The sequence below is a fragment of the Herpailurus yagouaroundi genome, unplaced genomic scaffold, assembly GCF_014898765.1.
Source record: "Herpailurus yagouaroundi ecotype Mexico unplaced genomic scaffold, PumYag 140, whole genome shotgun sequence".
In the NCBI taxonomy this organism is placed as follows: Eukaryota; Metazoa; Chordata; class Mammalia; order Carnivora; family Felidae; genus Herpailurus; species Herpailurus yagouaroundi.
The window spans coordinates 12,546,662-12,566,713 of record NW_024412395.1 but is presented as its reverse complement, the minus strand read 5'-3'; the positions used below and the strand labels follow the sequence as shown (position 1 = coordinate 12,566,713).

Here is a 20,052-nt window from a genome sequence, read left to right as displayed (position 1 = left end):
GAATAACAGTGACAAATAGGAACTCTCTTGGGCAAATGGGGATGCACGGTCACACCAGCCGTGGGTAAAGGAGAAGTAGCCCAGGATGAGGAAAGTCCAGAGGGTGGGTGGGAAGGGACACCTGCAGGTAGTTTCAATAGAATGGCCAGAGTAGACCTCACAGAGGAGGGGCTGCCTCACCTTCCTGAGCCCCCATTTCCCCATCTTGGAAAAGAAACAGCTTGGCCAAAATTAATCGCTAAAGCTGCACACAGATCCAACATGGCGCCATCAGTGGTCCGGAGCAGATGGGCTCCTCCTCTCTAGCCTGCTGTAAGAACAGGAAGAGGAGGATGCTTGGGACTACTGAAGGTCCCGATCAGACAGGCCCATAATTATGGCTGCAGATTACACACGCCAGTCCTCTGCTCTGATTCAACCAGTGAATGTGCATTCTCAAAGTTGCACCTGCAAAACTGTGCTCTGGTGCAGGCAGCCTGTGTCCTGACTCACAAACTCATGTGGTGGCCACCATCCCTGAGGGGGCAGAGTTCTGCCTTTCATCCCCATGGTGATGGCTGTTTTTCATTTTGACCCGTTTGCCCTTGTCCTGATGGTATGTGAAGGCACGTTGTTGGTAACATAGCAGAAAGGTTGACAAAAATAGCTTAGAGGCAGTTCTGAGAAGAGGGTGTTTGGTTTTGAACAAATAAGCAAGAAATGACAGAAAGCCATCCTCGTGAAAACATCCTGTGACAGTTGATATGAGGGTGCTCTGAGGATTGAAGAAAAAGTCAATTCAGCCCAAGGATTAAGAGCACAGGCTTCAAAGGCAGGCAAAACAGGATTCTGATAAGCCATAGTCATTTCACTTCTGGGAGCCTCAGTTTTGCCTACTTGTTAATGATGGTGATAACAACAATCCCACAGGGATTTTATTAAGTGGGTATGAAGTGCTCAGCTTAGTATCCAGCATACACTAGAGCGCAGTACGTAAGGGCCATGGCAATTGCTGTGGTCACAGTTTATGGAGCTGTTCATTTGGAAGTGGTAGTTGAAAACGTAAGTGTGAAGAGATTGGAGGATGAGGAATGATGGAGACTGCCTTAGGGGGAAGGTATAAGGGAGAGCAGAGGTTTTGAACAACCTTGGGAAACGATTGCATTTAGGAAGAGAAGAAAGAAACAGTGCAAGAGACACAGACAAGCACAGGACAAGGGACTACAGTTGGCAGCAATGTAGAAAGACGGTTTGGAATGGAGCTGCTTCAGAAATGCAACAGCGAGAGGGAACCTCTCAAATGCAACAGCGAGAGGGAACACCATCAACACTGGAAATACACAGGTAGTGGAAAGGCTCACTGGTTGATGTTGGACCAAAGGGAACTAAGGAAAGATACTTTGAAGAGTAAATTACACCAGTAGATGTATTTGTTCAAGAAGAAGGTCAGTAAAAAAAAAAAAAAAAAAAAATTTAATTAAAGGTACTAGCTATGGTTATGATATCTGAGTTTAAGGGCAGTGGAAAAGCAGAGATCAAATGGGCCAGAGGAGGAAGAGTTAGTTTTGAGAGTAAGAATCTGGAAGATATTGGAAGAGGCGCCGTTTAGGGACTCGTAGAGAAGTTACAATGGCCTTCAGACCTTTCCTTGCCTGCTCTGCTAAGATTAGAAATAGAACAGTATCTCCCATGATTCCAGAGTAGGCCCTGGTAACCTTGTAATCCTAGGGAATGTCTGCTGAATGAATGGATAAATGAATGGATGAATGGAGCAGAATTCATGTTCCTTCTTCAGTAGACCTTGTCGTTTCCATCCCCTGTAGACCCAGCTCTAGATGTCCTTCTCTGGAACTCTCTCAGGTAGTTTAATCCTCCAACCACCACTCCTTCCCACCACTGCCCGGCCCCTCCCCAGATTTGGCCCCTTCACCGTGGCCAGGTTTGGTCTCTCAGACACCACTCTTGCCCACTCCATGCCTTTGCCCAGATCAGTTTCCTGATGGGGATGCCCTGATGATCCTGTGCCAAATAAAATCCTTCAGACTTAGCTCAAATCCCAACCAGTCTGGCAGGATTTCCCACATTCCAGTCTACAGCCATCTCGCTTCCTCTGAATTTGCCCTTGGAATTCATTGCGTTGTGTCAATGGTGATATTTTCATGTGTGCAAGCCTAAAGCCACACACTCCTAGGATACACCCAAGAGTCACACAAAGACAGCCATGTCTAAAGGCTCCTGAAAGGTATCCAAAGCTGGGTGGCGTCCTTGGCCCATTTAAGACTTTGTGCCTGAGCTTGCATAAAAGGGATACCCAGGTAGATATTCAGAATCATAGACTCAGATTCTCAAATACATGCTTCACCAATTACTTCAGCAATTACTATGGCTGTGTAATAAATTTAGTGGCTTAAATAATGACATTTATTTTGCTTAAAAATCTGCAAATAAGGCAGGAGTCAGCAGGGATAATTTATCCCATTCTCCTCTGTAACAAATGGGGCAGTTTCCAGGCGGGAGCTAGAATCATCTTCTGAAAGATCACTTACTCACATGCCTGGTGTTCGGACTGGGGACACTCAAATAGCTGGGAGCTGAAACAGCTGAAGCTTTTCAAGAATTATCTCTCTCCATGAGGTCTCTCCGGCAAGGAAGCTTCAGGGTAGTCAGATTTCATACTTATTGTCTCATGGCTCCCAAGGTGCATGTTCCAAGAATGAATAAGCCAGGGTTCAAGGGGAGGGAAACAGACCCTATGTCTTGATGGTAGATTTCGACAATACTTTGTGAGAAGAGAAAACGGGTTGGAATAGATAAAGTGTGGCCATCTCTCGAAATACAATCTGCCATGCCTACCTTTTTAATTTTGGTCAACATTCTGACTCCTCCTCTTCTGGTTCCACCTCCATCCATTCTGATGGCATTCTGGTTACTCCCAGATCTTGATCTTTGCCTCAGTTCCCCGCCAATGGCTTTAAGGTGTAAGAGCTTGAATTTGGAATCAAACTGAAGCAATACACTATCCCTTTCTGGCTACTTGTCTCATCTTAGGCAAATAATTCCACGTTTCTGATCTTTACCTCTCGCCTGAACAAAAATGAGGATGAAACTAACTCCTCATGGCATTGTTCTCAATAATTGATTCTGTCCTTCCAGTCCCTGTGGCTTCTGTGCCCGGCCCCCTGCAGACCTGAGACCTGCCTTGCATGTCTGTCCTTATAGACAGCTCCTTCTCCAGCCTCTCCAGGCCTTGAGAGAAGAAACAGAACAAGATCAGGCCTCAAATAAACACAAATAAGTGTGTTCACTCCACAAGCAGTGCCTTCCCATGATAAACTACTTAATCATGTGCTAATGATGAACAGTCGACTTTCCTCATGCCAGACACTGGAGGCTGAGGGTGCTCTCTGTGCCCCGGTGTTAATTACTTCCTTGACTAACTCCGAAAGACACTTCTTAAATTTTGAAACTCTCTGCTCATAAAGGGCCCACACATGTACAGCTAATGTCTCTTTCACTTTCTGAGTCGAGGAGCAAAAAATGCCAACCAGGGGCCACAGGGTCTTGCCGAGGTAGAGGAAAACAGATGGAATACATGAGATGAGGGTCCGTTCCCCCGGGACTAAAGGAAGCTATAGAATACAGAGGCACTGCCGGGTAGCACCAAGAGCCAACCAGACCTGAGTTCTAATAAATCCTCACTCTGGCACTTGGAGCCACTGTGGTCTTAGGCTGTTTACTCAGCTTTCCTTGAGCCCGTCTCATCTGTGAAATTGGATTGTGATATCTACCTTGTAGACTTACTGTCAACAAAAGCTATAGTCTTCCAATGTAGCGCCAGCTCCATAACGTGTGGGCAATAAATGGCAGATAAGATACCGCCATGTTTACAACTGCTGGTAATATTACCATTACTTCCCATTAAAATGTCAGCCTGACTTGACAATCCTCAAGATTCAGCAGTGAACCCATTATTATTCTGGACACAAGCCAGTCAATGTCAGACCAAGGCAAGGGTGAATATAGTGGTAGCAGGGAGAGGTGACCCTCAAAACCTTGTTTGGGGATCCTCAGGGTGATGTCAAGGCTTCTGTGTCAACATTCTCTGCTCACTCAGATCTCCCTCCTGAACTCTGTTGCCTGAAAAGTTCTCCAAATCAAGCCAAACCATAAATTAAACTTGAATCCCAGATCTGCCGCCTGCTATCTGTCCGACTTCAGACAAAAGAAAAACTGTTTCAACTTCTTGTTCTATAAGATGGAGATGATACTACCTACACCACAAGCTTGTTTGAGAAGCTAAATGCCATATGTCTAGAATGCCTGACTTGCATCACAGGCACCCCAAATATGGAAATACATCGTGTCTCTGAATTTAGAAAGTATGTTAGCCTCTTCCACACAGGGCAGAAACATGTCCTACAATAAACACAGTCCACACATAGCCTCTGCCCACTCCCCCCACCCATACTCACATACACTCACATGCATGCACTCTCATGTGCACATACACACATGAATACACACACTCACACACATGCACACTCACACATGTACACACATGAACACGCTTATACCCGTATACACATTCACACACAGATACATACATGCGTGCGTGCACACACACACGCAAATACATGGGCCTCTCCTAGAATGGAAGTCTATTTTACCCCAGTATTCCTTAGTAAGCTCTCTAAATATTCTTGGAGGAAAAAGCAATTTGCACCCGGTACAGAATGTAATTCAGAGAAGACTGTTCTCACTCTTTTTCTTTGGTCATAATGTATTTCACACCAGCTGATGCAAGTTAACTATTTTCTCAAGCTGTTGAAGGATTAACAAATCCAGACTGGTCTCCACAATTTCTTGGGGACTTTCATAGGAACACATACTTGGGTTCTACGACAGATCAGAATACACAGAGCTAGAGTCCAGGGATCTATATACTTTTTTAAGGATCCCTATTTCATTCTAACGACCAATCAGATTCAAGGACCACTCATTTGATTCTTGCAATCGCTCTTCACGTTGGCTTCAGATGGAATCATTAATCCATTTTAGAGATGGGGAAAGTGAGGATAGGTGAAGTTTGACACAATGACAAACCAGGGAGTGGCAGAGATGGGTCCAGAATGGTTTTTTGACCCCTTGATTATTACTGCTGGTAACTTTCATTTCCCTGTGTATCAAACAGACAGAGATCCCCAGTCTCCTTACCCCTATGGAAGCCTGGCAAGAATCACATGAGCTGATGTGTGGGAAAGTAACTTGACACTTCACGTATAAATGGAAGATGTGGTCGTGATTTAAAGGCAGGACCCAGAACTTCTCCAGAAGTAGGAGAAGTCAAACAGATTCCCGGTCAGAGCATTTCTATATATTTCTATCTAGTGGACCAAGAGTGGACACTTAATCCAGAGTCCCTTCCAGAGGAAACTGGATTGGGCATGAAGAGCAATTTACAGTTCCTTCAAGTGATGAGAATTTGTGATATGGTTACTAACATGGCTGCTGCCCTCCCGCCTTGCAGACTGGGGAGGTGACAAAGCCAGTCTGTTAGGAAAGAAGAAACTGCCATGCAGCCAGTGAAGCAACTGTTACAGGGGCCAAATAAAAGTACTCCTGGGGCACCTGGGTGGCTCAGTCAGTTAAGCGTCGGACTTTGGCTCAGGTCATGATCTCACGGTTTGTGAGTTTGAGGCCCGCATCCGGTTGGCTGCTGTCAACACAGATCCTGCTCCAGATCTTCCTGTCCCCCCCCCTCACGCTTTTTCTCTCACAAAACAGATAAACATTTTTTTAAATAAAAATAAAAATAAAAGTACTCCCAACAGCTCTCCATGTTCTGATTCCAGTCCATTCCTGGGCCTTTGCACATTCCTGGAAACACTCCATGACCCTTCTAATAAATTCCCATTTTGTGTCCCAGCTAGTTTAAATGACTTTCTGTCACTGTCATCCAAAAATAACTCTTAAAAATACAGGTACCCAATCCCTTTAATAAGTGCTTTTGCTGACGACAGAGACAATATCCAAGACAGAGGCCACATCTCCTTGCTTAGCCATTCTGCCACAGCAGCCAGGTCCCTCTTCCTACACAGGGCCACTTCCCTCAACTTGTTTCCCAGACTCTCAGAGGGAGAGACGGCAGAATGTTCTGCTGTCTTTCTTCACAATAATGACCACAGTGATGAGGACCATCATGTTCTGGAATCGTCTTTCAAAGAGATTTAGAATGGCTTCTTGGCAAGTTGAATTTGTTGGGCCAATCCAAAGGTGGGGAAAGGAGCTAGGAAATAACTTTGGGGTTTATATGGCTTCATGAAAGGCAAATCTATCCTGACTTCTATTTGCGGCTTAAAAGCCATTATTTTCCAAATCCCTGATAAGAAAGCGAAGAGCTAAATTTTTGGCCGCTCTGTAGTGAGTGTACTGTACTATGTGGCAGCTTTTCGAATTGGTCTCGCTTCTGGATCCATTTTATGTCCCTAACCTTGCTTCGCCTTTTTTTTTTCTTTCTTATTTCTAATATATGTTATTTTGCTGCATTTTAGGCCTCCTTAAATCCTTTCTGGAACAAGAAGCAATATAACAAAGTAAAAACAGATTTCCCCTTTGTTACCAAAAGAATTCTTCCACTTTTATATTACACACAGGCACGTAAAATGATGGATAGTCAGAAATAAAATATTTAGGCTCAGTGTTCCATCAGTCACTGCAAGGCATTTATTGTGTACTTCTTATGTACAAGGAATTGGAGAGACTACAAATAAGTGCAACAAAGAGCCGGAAAAAAAAAAAAAAAAAAAAAAACCTTCCAGTATTGCTCAGACACAGAGGACCTTCTCACAGGAAGGAAAAATCGTCCAGGATGCAAGGCCACCAACGGAGGTGATCCTTTGATCTGGGCGCTGCGGTCAAGAGAACACTACTGGAAGGTGGAGGGATTTAAATTGGCCTTTGAGGAATAGAGAAAATTCTAATAGGTAGGGAAAGTTACAAGAGAACAGATAATAACTTAAAGCACAGGAAGGAGAGAATTATAATCTCAGGACAGTGGCGTGTACTTAGGATTCTCAAATTTGAGCATCAGAATCACCCAGGGGACTTGTTAAGGCTCAGACAGCTGAGCTCCACCCCTGGGTTCTGATTCAGCAGGTCTAGGATGGGACCGGAGAAGATGTATCCCTGACAAGTTCCAGCTGATTCCTTTGCTGCAGGTTAGGGACGCACACTCTGCAAAACACTGAACGAAACAAGAGAGCTCTCCACACAGCATTTTAGACAAGAATTGAGATGGAGATTCCTATTTCAAAGCAGTGGGAGTAAGACGGAGAGCCTGCCGGGGTCCGTTTGGTCAGATGCCTCCCAATGTGTTGGGCACCTGTGTCCCTGTCACCTTCCTGCAGAATGCTCAGAACCTCTCCTTCCCATGCCCCACCACTGTGCTTCATTCAAATGTTAACAGCTTGCAAGGGTATGAAAGAACCAAAGTATGTTGGCCTTTTCTTTCCTGGGCTTTGCCACTCAGGAGAAATGGCCCCCCAGCCCGAACTAGACTACATCCTCAGATGGTTTTCTTCAGTCCTGCACACCCGTTCTCCTCCTGCACACATCCGCCATTTTCATCAAAGGCCATGCTCAGTTCCCACATGCTGGTGCACCTCCCTCTGACCACAACCACTGCTCTACCCCAGCCCTGACAGCACCTGGGCCCCAAGGACACAGTACCGTGGGTCCTGTGACAGTGGGCTACAGGGTAAGGTTGCCTGAGTCTTACAGGTGCCTTTTCTCCCAGTCAGATGGAGGGCCGTGCGACAGACTTAGGAGTCACACACGTCCACCCATGCTCTCACCACTTACTACTTGGGCGATTTTAGAAGACCACTTGGTATCCTAGCCTCAGTTTCCCCAACTTGAAAGAAGATAAAATGATACTATCCTCACTGTGAGAATTTGAGATAATGGGATCTGATCTAATATGTGTCCAATAAATGGAAGCAAGTTCTGTGATAATTCCACTGTTCAAGGTCATATCTTCATTACCTAACAAGTATTTATCAGTTGCCCTCTCTGTGCCCAGTGTTAAATATATATTCTAATTGGAAAGATAAGACATTAGTGCAAATGATTATGATATGAGACACCATGAAGGGAGCACCACAGGACGGTAGACTAATAGTTACAAAGTCCAGAGGACACATAGATGGAGCTTCCCATGAAAAAGAGACAAGGTCAGTAGTGGGGATTCCCATCCGGGCATGGCACACTGGATCAGGAAGAGTGGTGATCCCAGCCAATATGGGGGGAAGGGGAAGGACTGTAAGCATCAAGTCCCTACCAGAGGAACAGGCTCAAAGCAAAAGGAAAAGAACACCTTAAATAACTTTTGCTCATAATGACAATTTTGTCAAGGATTGCTATTATAAATAATAATAATTAATAATAATAATAATAATAATAATATATCTGTGATTGTTTGAATACCTGCCATATACCAGGCATGTACTTTTCACCAATAAATTCCAAAATTTATGACAGCTGGGCAAGGTCAGTATTATTATGTCCACTTTATAGAAGAGGAAACTGAGATTCAGAAGAAAGATTCCTGCCAAGGTCACAGACAGTTTCACAGTTAGGTCTACCTGATTCCAAACCCATGCTGTTTCTGCCTCATCGCACCATGACTTTCCAGATCCAACTAACAAAAAAACTATGCCAGGGCCCACCAGGGGACGCAAAGGGAAGCTCAGCCCCCACCCCTAATTAAGCCAAGATGGTACTGATGGTCCTCTGAAAAAGAATCAGTAAGATTTCACTGTGGGCTGGAAAGACAGGTTTGAAGCCACCACTTGGTTCTTTATGTCATAACCAGAGCTTAGGAAGATTCTTCCTTTCATGACCACTTTCCGTTAGTCCAAAAATGCAACACAGTACAGTAGTTAAAATAGTGGCTTCAGATCATAGTCAGATCATATGGATTCAAATCTCTATCCTAGAAGCTGTGTAATCTTGAGCTGTTACTTACCTCCCTATGCCTCAGTTTCTTCATCCGTAAAATGGAGAAAATAATAACTACCTTCATCAATTTGCCGTAAAAATTAATATATATAAATGCTTAGAACATCCAGCCAATAGTAAGCACTAGGTAATTGTTAACTATTATAACTATTATCCCTGAATCAGTGCTAATCTGAAAGGCTGCCTCTGAGTCTCCCTATATCCCCCATTCACCCAATCCCAGAAATTACAATCCGAAAGGATACAATCCTCTAGCAGCAAAGTCTATTGAAGTCAGTTGCCATTATTCCTGTCATTCAATAATTATATCATTCACTCAGTCAGTTGAGATTTATTGAGCATCTCTTATATGCCAGGCAAAGTTCTAAGTACTGAAGATACAGGGATGAATAAAGGGAGACAAAGTTCCTGATGCCATGAAGTTTATATCTTACTGGGGGAGGCAATAAACAAATAAATATAGAATATGTGAGTGATTAGCATGGGAAGAAAACTAAAGCAGGGTAAGTAGATAGAGAGTAGAGGTGGTATCACATAGAAGGACCACAGAAGGCCTTTCTGAGGAGGTGACATTAGAGCACAGACTTAAATGAAGTTAGAAAGTGAGCCACAGGGGCGCCTGGGTGGCTCAGTCGGTTGAGCGTCCGACTTTGGCTCAGGTCATGATCTCGCGGTCCGTGGGTTCGAGCCCCACGTCGGGCTCTGTGCTGACAGCTCAGAGCCTGGAGCCTGTTTCAGATTCTGTGTCTCCCTCTTCCTCTGACCCTCCCCTGTTCATGCTCTCTGTCTCAAAAATAAATAAATGTTAAAAAAAATAAAAAATAAAAAAAGAAAGTGAGCCACAGACATGATATGGAAGTGTGCTCTAAAGACAGCAAACATTCAGGGCAAAAATAAGAACAGTCAGCATAGTTTCTTGGCAGGTTTAAGGAGCATAGGAGATGAAATCAGGGATACAGCCAGAGGACAGATAATACAAAGCTATATAGAACATAGTAAGGCATAGGATTTCTTTCTAAGTGTGATAGGAAGTTACTAGAATGTTCTAGACAAGAGAGTGACATGATCAGATTTATCTTTGGAAAGATCTCTCTGGCAGCCATGGGGAGAACAGACCACAGGAAGATGAAAAGTGGAAACAGGGAGGTCAGAAGGGAAGTTTTTGCGGCACTCCAGATGAGGGGTGAATGTGATGTGAGCCAGGTGGTCAAGGTAATGGGAATAAGAGGTCAGTTTGGAAACATATGTCAGAGTAGGAGTCATTGGGACTTGATGATGCATTCAGCTGCGGGTGAATGAGAAAGGGATGGTCAGTCATGATCTCAATGTTTGGAGGAATCTTCTGTGTAGGTCTTCACTGCACGAACAGGGGGTGCTCATCTAGGGGAGGAAAGAGAGACAGAGAAGAAGGTAGTGGACTAAGCCCTGGGACTCTCTCACCTTTAAAGTTCATGAAGAAGAGTGGGGTCCATGACAGGGGAGGAAGGAGAGAACCAACAGGATAGGCAGGGACCTAGGGAAGGGTGAGACCTACAAGCCCTGAGAAAAAGATGGTTTAAGATAGAAGTTGTGAGGAACTATTTCAAGATGCTGAGAAACTGGTTAAACGAGATGATGGAAGGAAAATCGAGCATTGGAATTGGGAAAGTTTGAGCACTGTGCTCCTTGACAAGAGCAAGATGAGTCCCCTGCTGCATCAGGGATGGAAGCTGGCTGTGAGGTATCTCACGAGAAAGGAGATGCTGAGGAAGTGTTAACCATACTTTGAGAAGCAGCGCTGTAAGGCAAAATAGAGTGAAAGCCCGAAGAGATGAGAGATATGGGAGCTGTTATTTAAGATGGGAGATAGGAAAGCAGGTTGTAGGCTCATAGGTATGATCCAGGAAAAGAAAAAAAAAAAAAGAGTGTTAGAGAGAGGGGATTATCGCTGAAGCAATGCCCTTGGGTAGGGGACAATGGATGGGGGCTGGGGAACAAGGACAGAGGCCAGTTGAATCTGTACACAAGGCAGCAGAAGACCAGCACAATGGGTAGCAAACGTGGGTCAGAGGACTTTTCCAACAAGAATCTCTTCTGATAAGGAAACCAAAGCTCCCAGACATTAAGAGATATCCTAATGAAATCTCTAGTTAATGGCAAAACCACTCCCAACCCCCATGAAATTATGCTCCTGAGCATCAACCCACTTGAATATATCTACTACTCTGTTTTGGGGGGGGTTTGTTTTTGTTTTTGTTTTAGAGAGAGAGGGAGAGTGCAAGCAAATGAGAGGGGCAGACGGAGAAAGAGAGAGAGAAAGAGGGAGAGAGAGAGAGAGAGAGAGAGAGAGAGAGAGAGAGAATTAAGCAGACTCCACGCTCAGCACAGAGCCCAACTCGGGGCTCAATGCCACAACCCTGGGATCATGACCTGAGCAGAAATCAAGAGTCCCACGCTCAACTGACTGAGCCACCCAGGTGCCCCAGATATTTACTATTCTTTTCGAATCCCACCAGATTCCCCCTTACAGTTTCATGGCTGTTGTTGTTTGGGGTTTGGGTGCTTTTGTTTTTATTTTTTTCCTTTAGTTATCTGAACTTCTCTTGGAGTCTTTGATCATCTGCCAAGCACTAATGTAATGAGAAGTTTGGAACTATGCCCCGAATGTCCATTTACAGAGATTTTAAAGCCCCCCATTGACCATGCAAAAGGAAGAAATATAATAATAATTAAAAATTAAAAAAAAATAGAATCCATTGGATCCACCTGACATCTCTTCACAACAGGGCCGCAGTGCCCAGCAGAGTGTCCTGCCCACAATGGATGTTTGTTGAGATCGATTGACTAAATCGGTGAGCCATTTATATTACAAATTGTTAGAACTTCTGAACCGGAGCCAAATCTTTCTTAAGACTGATTCTAGTGTTTCAACTGTGAAATCAACTTACCTAAGGGTCGGTTCTTTTCACATTTGTTTATAAATTGAAAATTGAACAATAGCGTGTGAATGCATGGACAGATCATTTCAAATTACTAACGCCCAATTATTGGTGCCGAGCCTTAGGAACAGGGATTAACTGCTATTTTATCATCAGAAAACAACCCAGGATAATTAAACCAGAATATCATAAAGACCACGGTGCAGAGGTCTATGACATGTAAGCTCCACATGGCACCCAAGGGACTTCTACTCATCACAGAAGAGACCAGCCAGATGGAGAAGTCACCTGGTCACCCTGCAATCTCTGTCCTGCTAACAAGTCCTGAGCCATTCTTAACCTCAGATGGCTACCCCCAATCTCTGCTACCATTGTAATTGATTATCAAGCTATGAACTCTGTCAGCCTTCCCTGATGTAGGCAGACCTCCATGTCTAGGAGTTAGGGAGTATGTCACCTTGATCCCTTGCACACAGCATGGGGTGATGTCCAGTGCCAAGGAGAGGTTTTCATCTGCCTTTTTTCTTACTCCAGCTTTATTGAGCTATAATTGACAAACAACATCATGTAAATTTAAGATATAGAGTGCAATGATGTGATTGCAAAATGATTACCACATAAGGTTAATAAACATATCCATCATCTCATATAGTTACCATTTTTGTATATGTGGTGAGAACACTTAAGATCTACCCTCTTAGCAACTTCCAAATATACAGCACAATATTGTTAGCTACAGTCACTACGCTGTGCATTACATCCTCAAAACTGATTCATCTTCTAACTAGAAATTCGTACTCTTGAAGCTTTGACCAGCTTCACCCAACCCTCCCCACCCACTCCTGGCAACCACCAACTAATTTACTATGAGTTTCTATGAGTTCTGTTTTTTTAGATTCCACGTATCAGTAAAATCATACAGTATATGTCTTTCTCTGATTTGTTTCACTTAGCATAAGGCCCTCAAGGTCCATTAATACTGCACATGGCAGAAATCCCTTCTTTTTTATGGCTAAATAATATTACCTCTTCGTTCATGTTGTTGCAAGTGGCAGAATTTCCTTCTTTTTAATAAACTTTTTTTTCATGTTTTATTTATTTTTGAGAGAGTGCAAGTGGGGGAGGGGCAGAGAGAGAGGGACAAAAGATCTGACGCAGGTTGTACTAACAACAGCCAGCCCGATGTGGGGCTTGACTTCATGAACCGCGAGATCATGACCTGAGCTGAAGATAGATGCTCAATCGACTGAGCCCTCCAAGTGCACCGAATCCCCTTCTTTTTTATGACTGAATAGTATTTCATTACATACATCACATTCACCTGTAAACAGGTCCTTAGATTGTTTCCATGTCTTAGCTATTGAAAACAAAATGCTGCCATAAACATGGGTCAGATAGATCTCTTTGAGGTAATGAATTTATCTCCTTAGGTTATACACCCAGAAGTGGGATTGCCGGGTCATATGGTAGTTCCAGTTTTAATTTTTTGAAAAACTTCCATAGTGTTTTCCATAGTGACTGAACCAATTTACAGTTACGCCAATCGTGCACAACTGTTTCCTTTTCTCCACATCCTTGCCAACGTTTACTTCTTATCTTTTTGATGAATGCCATTCTAACAGGTGTGAGGTAATGTCTCATTGTGTATTTGATTTGCCTCTCCCTGATGCTTAGTGATGTTGAGCATCTTTTCATGTACCTATTGGCCATTTGTGTGTCTTCTTTAGGAAAGAAAAAAAAAGTCTGTTCTCGTCCTTTGCCCATTTTTAATCAGATTTTTTTTTCCATTGAATTGCATGAGCCCCTTGCATATTTTGGATATTAACCTCTTTAAGATATGTGACTTACAATATTTTCTCCCATGCCAGAGGTTGACTTTTCATTGTGTTGTTCACTTCTTTTGCTTCATAGAATCCTTTTAGTTTGTTGTCGGTCCACTTGTTTATTTTTGCTTTTGTTCCTTGTGCTTTTGGTATCAGATTCAAAACAATCATTGCCAAGACCCATATCAAAGAGCTTTTCTTTATGTTTTCTCCTAGGAACTTTATGGTTTCAAGTCTTATGTTTACATCTTTAATCCATTTTGAGTTAATTTTTTTAATGTTTGTTTATTTTTGAGAGAGAGAGACAGAACAAGAGCAGGGGAGGCACAGAAAGAGAGGGACACACGGAATCCAAAGCAAGCTCCAGACTCTGAGCTGTAGCACAGAGCCTGACACGGGGCTCAATCCCACAAACCGTGAGATCATGACCTGAGCTGAAGTCGGACGCTTAACCAACTGAGCCACCCAGGTGCCTCATTTGAGTTCATTTTTGTGAACGTTGTACGACAGTAATCCAGTTTTATTCTTTTGCATATGAATATCCAGTTTTTTCAACACCAATTTTTGAAGACACTATGTTTCCTCCATTGAATATTCTTAGTCAAATATTAGTTGACAGCATATGCACTGGGTTTCTTGCTCTTGATTCTCTTCCGTTGATCTATGTGTCTCTTTTTATGCAGCACCATATGTTTCAATCAATATATTTTGTAATATAGTGTGAAATCAAGGAGTGCAATGCCTCCACCTTTGTTCTTCTTTCTCAGGATTGCTTTGGCTATTAAGAGTCTTCTGTGGTTGGTTCCATATGAACTTCAGGATTTTTTTTCCTATTTCTTTCAAAAAAGGCCATGAAATTTTTATAGAGATTGCATTTTATCTATAGATGGCTTTGGGGACTATGAACATTTTTAACAATATTAATTCTTCAGATCCATGAACATGAGATATCTTTCTATTATTTATACCTTCTTCAATTTCTTTCATCAATGTCATAGCTTTTAGTGTACAGATATTTCACCTCCTTGGTTAAATTTATTCATAAGTATCTTATTGTTTTTAATGCTATTGTAAATGAGATTGTTCTTTTTCAGATAGTTCATTGTGGGTATAGAAATGCAACTGATAGGGGCACCTGGGTGGCTCAGTCGGTTGAGCGTCCGACTTCAGCTCGGGTCATGTTCTCACAGTCCGTGAGTTTGAGCCCCACATCAGGCTGTATGCTGACAGCTCAGAGCCTGGAGCCTGCTTCGGATTCTGTGTCTCCCTCTCTCTCGGTCCCTCCCCTGCTCATACTCTGTCTCTCTCTGTCTCAAAAATAAATTAAAAAATAAAAAGAAAAAAGAAAGAAAAAAGAAAAAAGAAATGCAACTGATATTTATATATTGATTTTGTATCCTGCAACTTTATTGAATTGGCTTATTAGTTCCATTTGGTAGATTTTTTAGGATTTTCTATATATAAGATCATCATATCATCAGCAAACAGACACATTTTTACTTCTTTCTTTCCAATTTGGATGCCTTTCTTATTCTTGACTAAATTCTCTAGCTAAGACCAGAGTACTCTGGTTGTACTCTGTCTAATAGGAGGAATCAGAATGGGCATCCTTATCTTGATTCTGATTTTAGAGGAAAAGCTTTTAATCTTTCAACATTATGTATAATGTTAGCTGTGGGACTGTTATATATGGGATTTATTAGGTTTGGATACCTTCCTTCTATACCTAACTTTTTTGGTAGTTTTATCCAAAAAAAAAAAAAAAAAAAAGAATGTTGAATTTTGTCAAATGTATTTTTTGCCTCTATTGGAATGATCATATGGCTTTATATTTTATTCTATTAATGATATGTATCACATTTATTGATTTGTGAATTTTCCAGCATTCCTCCTGGTATTGATTTCTAGTTTCATACCATTGTGATAAGTAAAGATAATTACTATAATTTCAATCTTCCTAAATTTTTTAAGACTCATTTTAAAATTATTCACCCTGGAGAATGTTCCATGTGTACTAAAGAAAAACATGTATTCTGCTGCTGTTGGAAATTTCTGCATATGTTTAATAGATCCATTTGATTCATAGTATTTTTCAGTTCCTTGTTTCCTTATTTTCTTTCTCTCAATGACCACCATTGAAAGTAGGGTATTAAAGTCCCCAACTATTTATGTATTGCTGTTTATTTCTCCTTTTAGTTCTTTTAGTATCTGCTTTAGATATTTAAGTTCTCTGATGTTGGGTGCATGAATATTTGCAATTGTTATGTCTTCTTGATTAATTAACCTCTTTATCATTATATAATGATAATGTCTCTTTGAGCCTTATTAGCCTAAAACTTATTTCAATCTGATAAAAGGGTAGCAATTTCTGCTTTTTTTTTCTGAAAATACATTTGTCCATCTCTTCACTCTCAGATTATATGTGTCCTTAAAGCTAAAGTGAGTCTCTTATAGACAGCATATTGTTAGATCTTATTTTTTTTAACCCATTCAGCCATTCTATGTCTTTTGATTACAGGCTTTCATTCACTTATGTTTAAAGTAATTACTGATAGGTGAGGACTTACTGTTGCCATTTTGTTAACCATTTTCTGACTGTTTTGTAGATCCCTTGTTCCTTGCTTCTTCTTGCTGTCTTCCTTTGTCATTCAATGCCTATTTGGTGGTGCTTCGCTTTGACTCCTTTATCACGTTTTATGTAGCATCCAAACATTTTTTCCTTTGTGGTTACCAGGTTTACATAAAATATCTCATAGTTACAACATTTGATTTTAAACTGATAAAAATTTAATTTGATATCATACAAAAACTTTATACTTTCACTCCCCTGCCAACACGCTTCACTCTTTGGGTTATTAATGTTACATTTACATCCTTTTTATATTGTGCATCCCATAACAAATTACAAGTTAGAGTAATTTTAATGTCAGTTTTAAACTTTTAAATGAGAGTTGTCAGTGCTTTGTGCACTATTATTACAATAATAAAGAATCTGACTTTTACTATATATTTACCTATACCGGTGAGTTTTAAACATTCATATGTTTTTGTGATGCTAATTAGCATCCTTTTACATCAGCTTGAAGAATGCCCGTTAGCATTTCTTGTAAGATTGGTCTAATGGTGATGAACTCCCTTAGTTTTGTTTTATTGATACCTTTCTTTCAATTCTGAAAAACAGCTTTGCTGGGTATAGTGTTCTTGACTTACAGGATTTTTTTCTCTCTCTCTTTCAGTATTTGGATCATCCTGCTCTCTCCCAGCCTGCAAATTTTCTCCTAGAAATTCACTTATAGTCAATGGGGACTCCCTTGCATGTGACAAATGGCCTTTTCCTTGAAGGCCATTCTTTCAAAATTCTTTCAAATTCTTGATTCTTTCAAAATTCTCTCTTTGTCTTTTAACAATTTAATTATAATGTTTCTCAGTTCAACCCATTTGGGGTCCTTTGGCCTCATGAATCTGGATGGCCATTTCTCACCTGTGTTTTTCAGCCAGTATTATTTTAAATAGACTTTCTATCCCTTTCTCTTTCTCTTCTACTTCTGCAGTTCCCATAATGCCTATATTGTTTCTTCTGATTCTATCCCATAAGTCCTGTAGGCTTTCTTTCCTCTCTTTCATTCTTTTTCCTTTTGTTCCTTTGACTGGATAATTTCAAATGACTTCTCATTGAGTTCACTGATTCTTTCTCCTGGCTGGTTGAGTTTGCTGTTGAGCTCTCTATTGAATTATATTCTTTAGCCTCTAGATTTTTTTGGTTGGTTGGTTGGCTTTTTTGATGGTTTCTATTTCTTTATTGAAATAAACTTCCCATTTTGTTCATGGTTTTTTTCCTAATTTCATTTAGTTATCTCCATGTTCTTTAGTTCACTGAAATTCTTTATTTTATTTATTTATTTATTTATTTATTTATTTTGAGAGAGAGAGACAGAGACAGAGAGAGAGAGAACAAGTGGGGGAGGGCAGAGAGAGAGGAAGAGAGAGAATCCCAAGCAGGCTCCACACCCAGCATGGATGCTGATGCAGGGCCTGACCTCATGACGATGAGATCATGACCTGAGCTGAAATCAAATAGGCCCTTGGCTGTACTCACTGTTGAGAAAGTTCATGCCCAGGCTCTCTGGTTGGGCAGGACCTCCAGCTGTCTCCTAAAGTTGGCAATTGTGTGGTCTCTGTGGTTGGGCAGGCCTACTCTCCAGGCTCCCTGCTCAGATTGACCCACAAGCTATGCTCTGCAATTGGGTGAGCCCACTGGGTGGTATCACTGCCTGGTTGAGGTCACAGGCTATGTTCAGCAGTCAGACAGGGCCATAGGCTGGGCTCCAGAGCTGCCCAAGGTCACTGCTCAGGCTCCCTGGTTCTGTAGGACCATAGGCTTTGCTCAACAGTTGGGCAGGGATGCAGGTTTGACTCCCTGCCTGAATGGGTCTATTGGTTGGGCTGCATGTCTATCCAGGCTCCCTGGCCAGGCTTCCTGGTCAAGTAGGACTGGTGGCTATGCTCTTCTGTTATGCAAAGATGTGAATTTGCTTCATTTGCCTGTAGAACAGTCTCTATAGCCAGTACAGCCCATTGGCTAGGGACTCAAATCAGACAGAACTGCTGGCCAAACTCCCTGGATAGATAGAGCTACTGGCTTGGCAGAACGGCCAGCTAGGATCCCTCCTCAGATGCCACCACAAGCAAGAACACAATCTGCCTAGATTTGAGCACTGATTGCTATAATCTCTGCCTACCTTTTCTGTCTCCATCTGATCCCCAGTGCCTAGTGGTCAAGCCCTATAAATTCCACCCCTCAAAAATCCCCAAGAGGCAAGACCCAGGGGGGCCTTCTGCGGAGTGCCTCACAGCATGAGGGGAGCTGTATTCCACCTTGGGCTCTCTTTTCCCACTGGAGAAACTGTAGGCCCATGGGGGCCCTCTCGGTGCGGCACGATGATGGCCTGGAGAAGGGACAATGCAGTCAAAGTGAAATTGTTCCTCTTGCCCTTCTAATGCAGTCCTTCTTGGTCTCTGTGATCCAGGTGGGGGTCACAGCTTCAGCCCAGGTTCTGGAGTTTTCACACTGGTGTCTTATCTCTGTCTGGTTGCCAGCTGGTCTTCTTGTGAGGGGGACTGGAGTTAGGAATAACTTGTGTTGCCAGTTTCTCCCCTGATTTTGGAAAAGGATAGAATACAGGATCAAATCACATCGGATTTAAGTGAGAGTCTCAATAATAATACTGCCTTTGGCAAGTGCAATATTAACAGGAGAAAGCTGGACAAGTAATCTTGATGACCTGTCTCGAAAATAGAAGTTAGTATAACAGGACAAGTAATGGGAGTAACCACTGATGTGGCGAGAGGAGTACAATATTTGACTCTGAATGGCATGCATTGTCCACCTTAGACAGCTCACACAGCTTTGGAGCCTCAAGATTTCTAGTCTCAGCCCCACCTCTCCTAGCTGTGTGGCCTTGAACCTGTCACGTAATCTCTCTGAGCCCCAGATTTCTTGACCATAAAATAGGGCTTGTCCTCCCTATCAGCTGAGAAGATTAAATGACATAAAACGTGCAGAGGGATGAGCCTGGTTCTTGTCCATCTTCTGGGCGTTCACCAATCTTAAGCTCCTTCCCCCACATGAAAACATCTGCCTATCTATAACAGGCTCTCAGAAAACTTCCAGAAGCATTTAAATCACCTCCTGCACTCATACATGTGGCCAGCACTGCAAGTGGGGAATTTGTGGGTAAATGGACCTTCCTACCACTTTTTTCTCATCCCTTCGCTTCTTGATTTGACATTTCAGCTTTAACAGGGAAAGCTAATGGAAAAGCTGATTGCCACATACGTAGAAGTTGGTGAATATCATTTCTGAGATATAGAGAAATGTACTGCTGAAGAGAAAAAAAAGAATATTTTAGGCACATTCCACTTTTTCCTGACTAAAACATGGAGGAAAATCAGTGTGGCTGATACTGAAGTGTGGATTGCCCTGGGAGTATGTGCTAAATTAAAATGGAGGGAAGCAGAGAAGGGCAGGTGATGTGCAACATTCAAACATGTGGCTCTGGTAAAATATTTCAAACCTGACCGTTTGAATTGTAAACGCTTAGGGCAGGAATGATGTCTTTTCTGAATCTGTACAGCCCCAAGGATCCCATTCTCATTCTATAAACATGAAATAAATTGTAATATTCGTAGTTTGCCAAAACTCTTGAGCTGGGTACATCCAGTTGAGACTCCTCCTAGAAGCTACTTAGAAAATAATTTCTGAGAAGATTACAGAAAGTTTTGTCCAGAGCTTGTTGTTTCTCTTTTTTTTAAGT

General features: G+C 42.1%; 1 non-coding gene across 1 annotated transcript; it reads left to right on the top strand.

The window, feature by feature from the left end:
* Positions 1–9,614: 9,614 nt before the first annotated feature.
* On the top strand, positions 9,615–9,699 carry TRNAQ-UUG (transfer RNA glutamine (anticodon UUG)). Its single transcript has one exon. It is a non-coding gene; the product is annotated as a tRNA-Gln (tRNA).
* Positions 9,700–20,052: the final 10,353 nt, after the last annotated feature.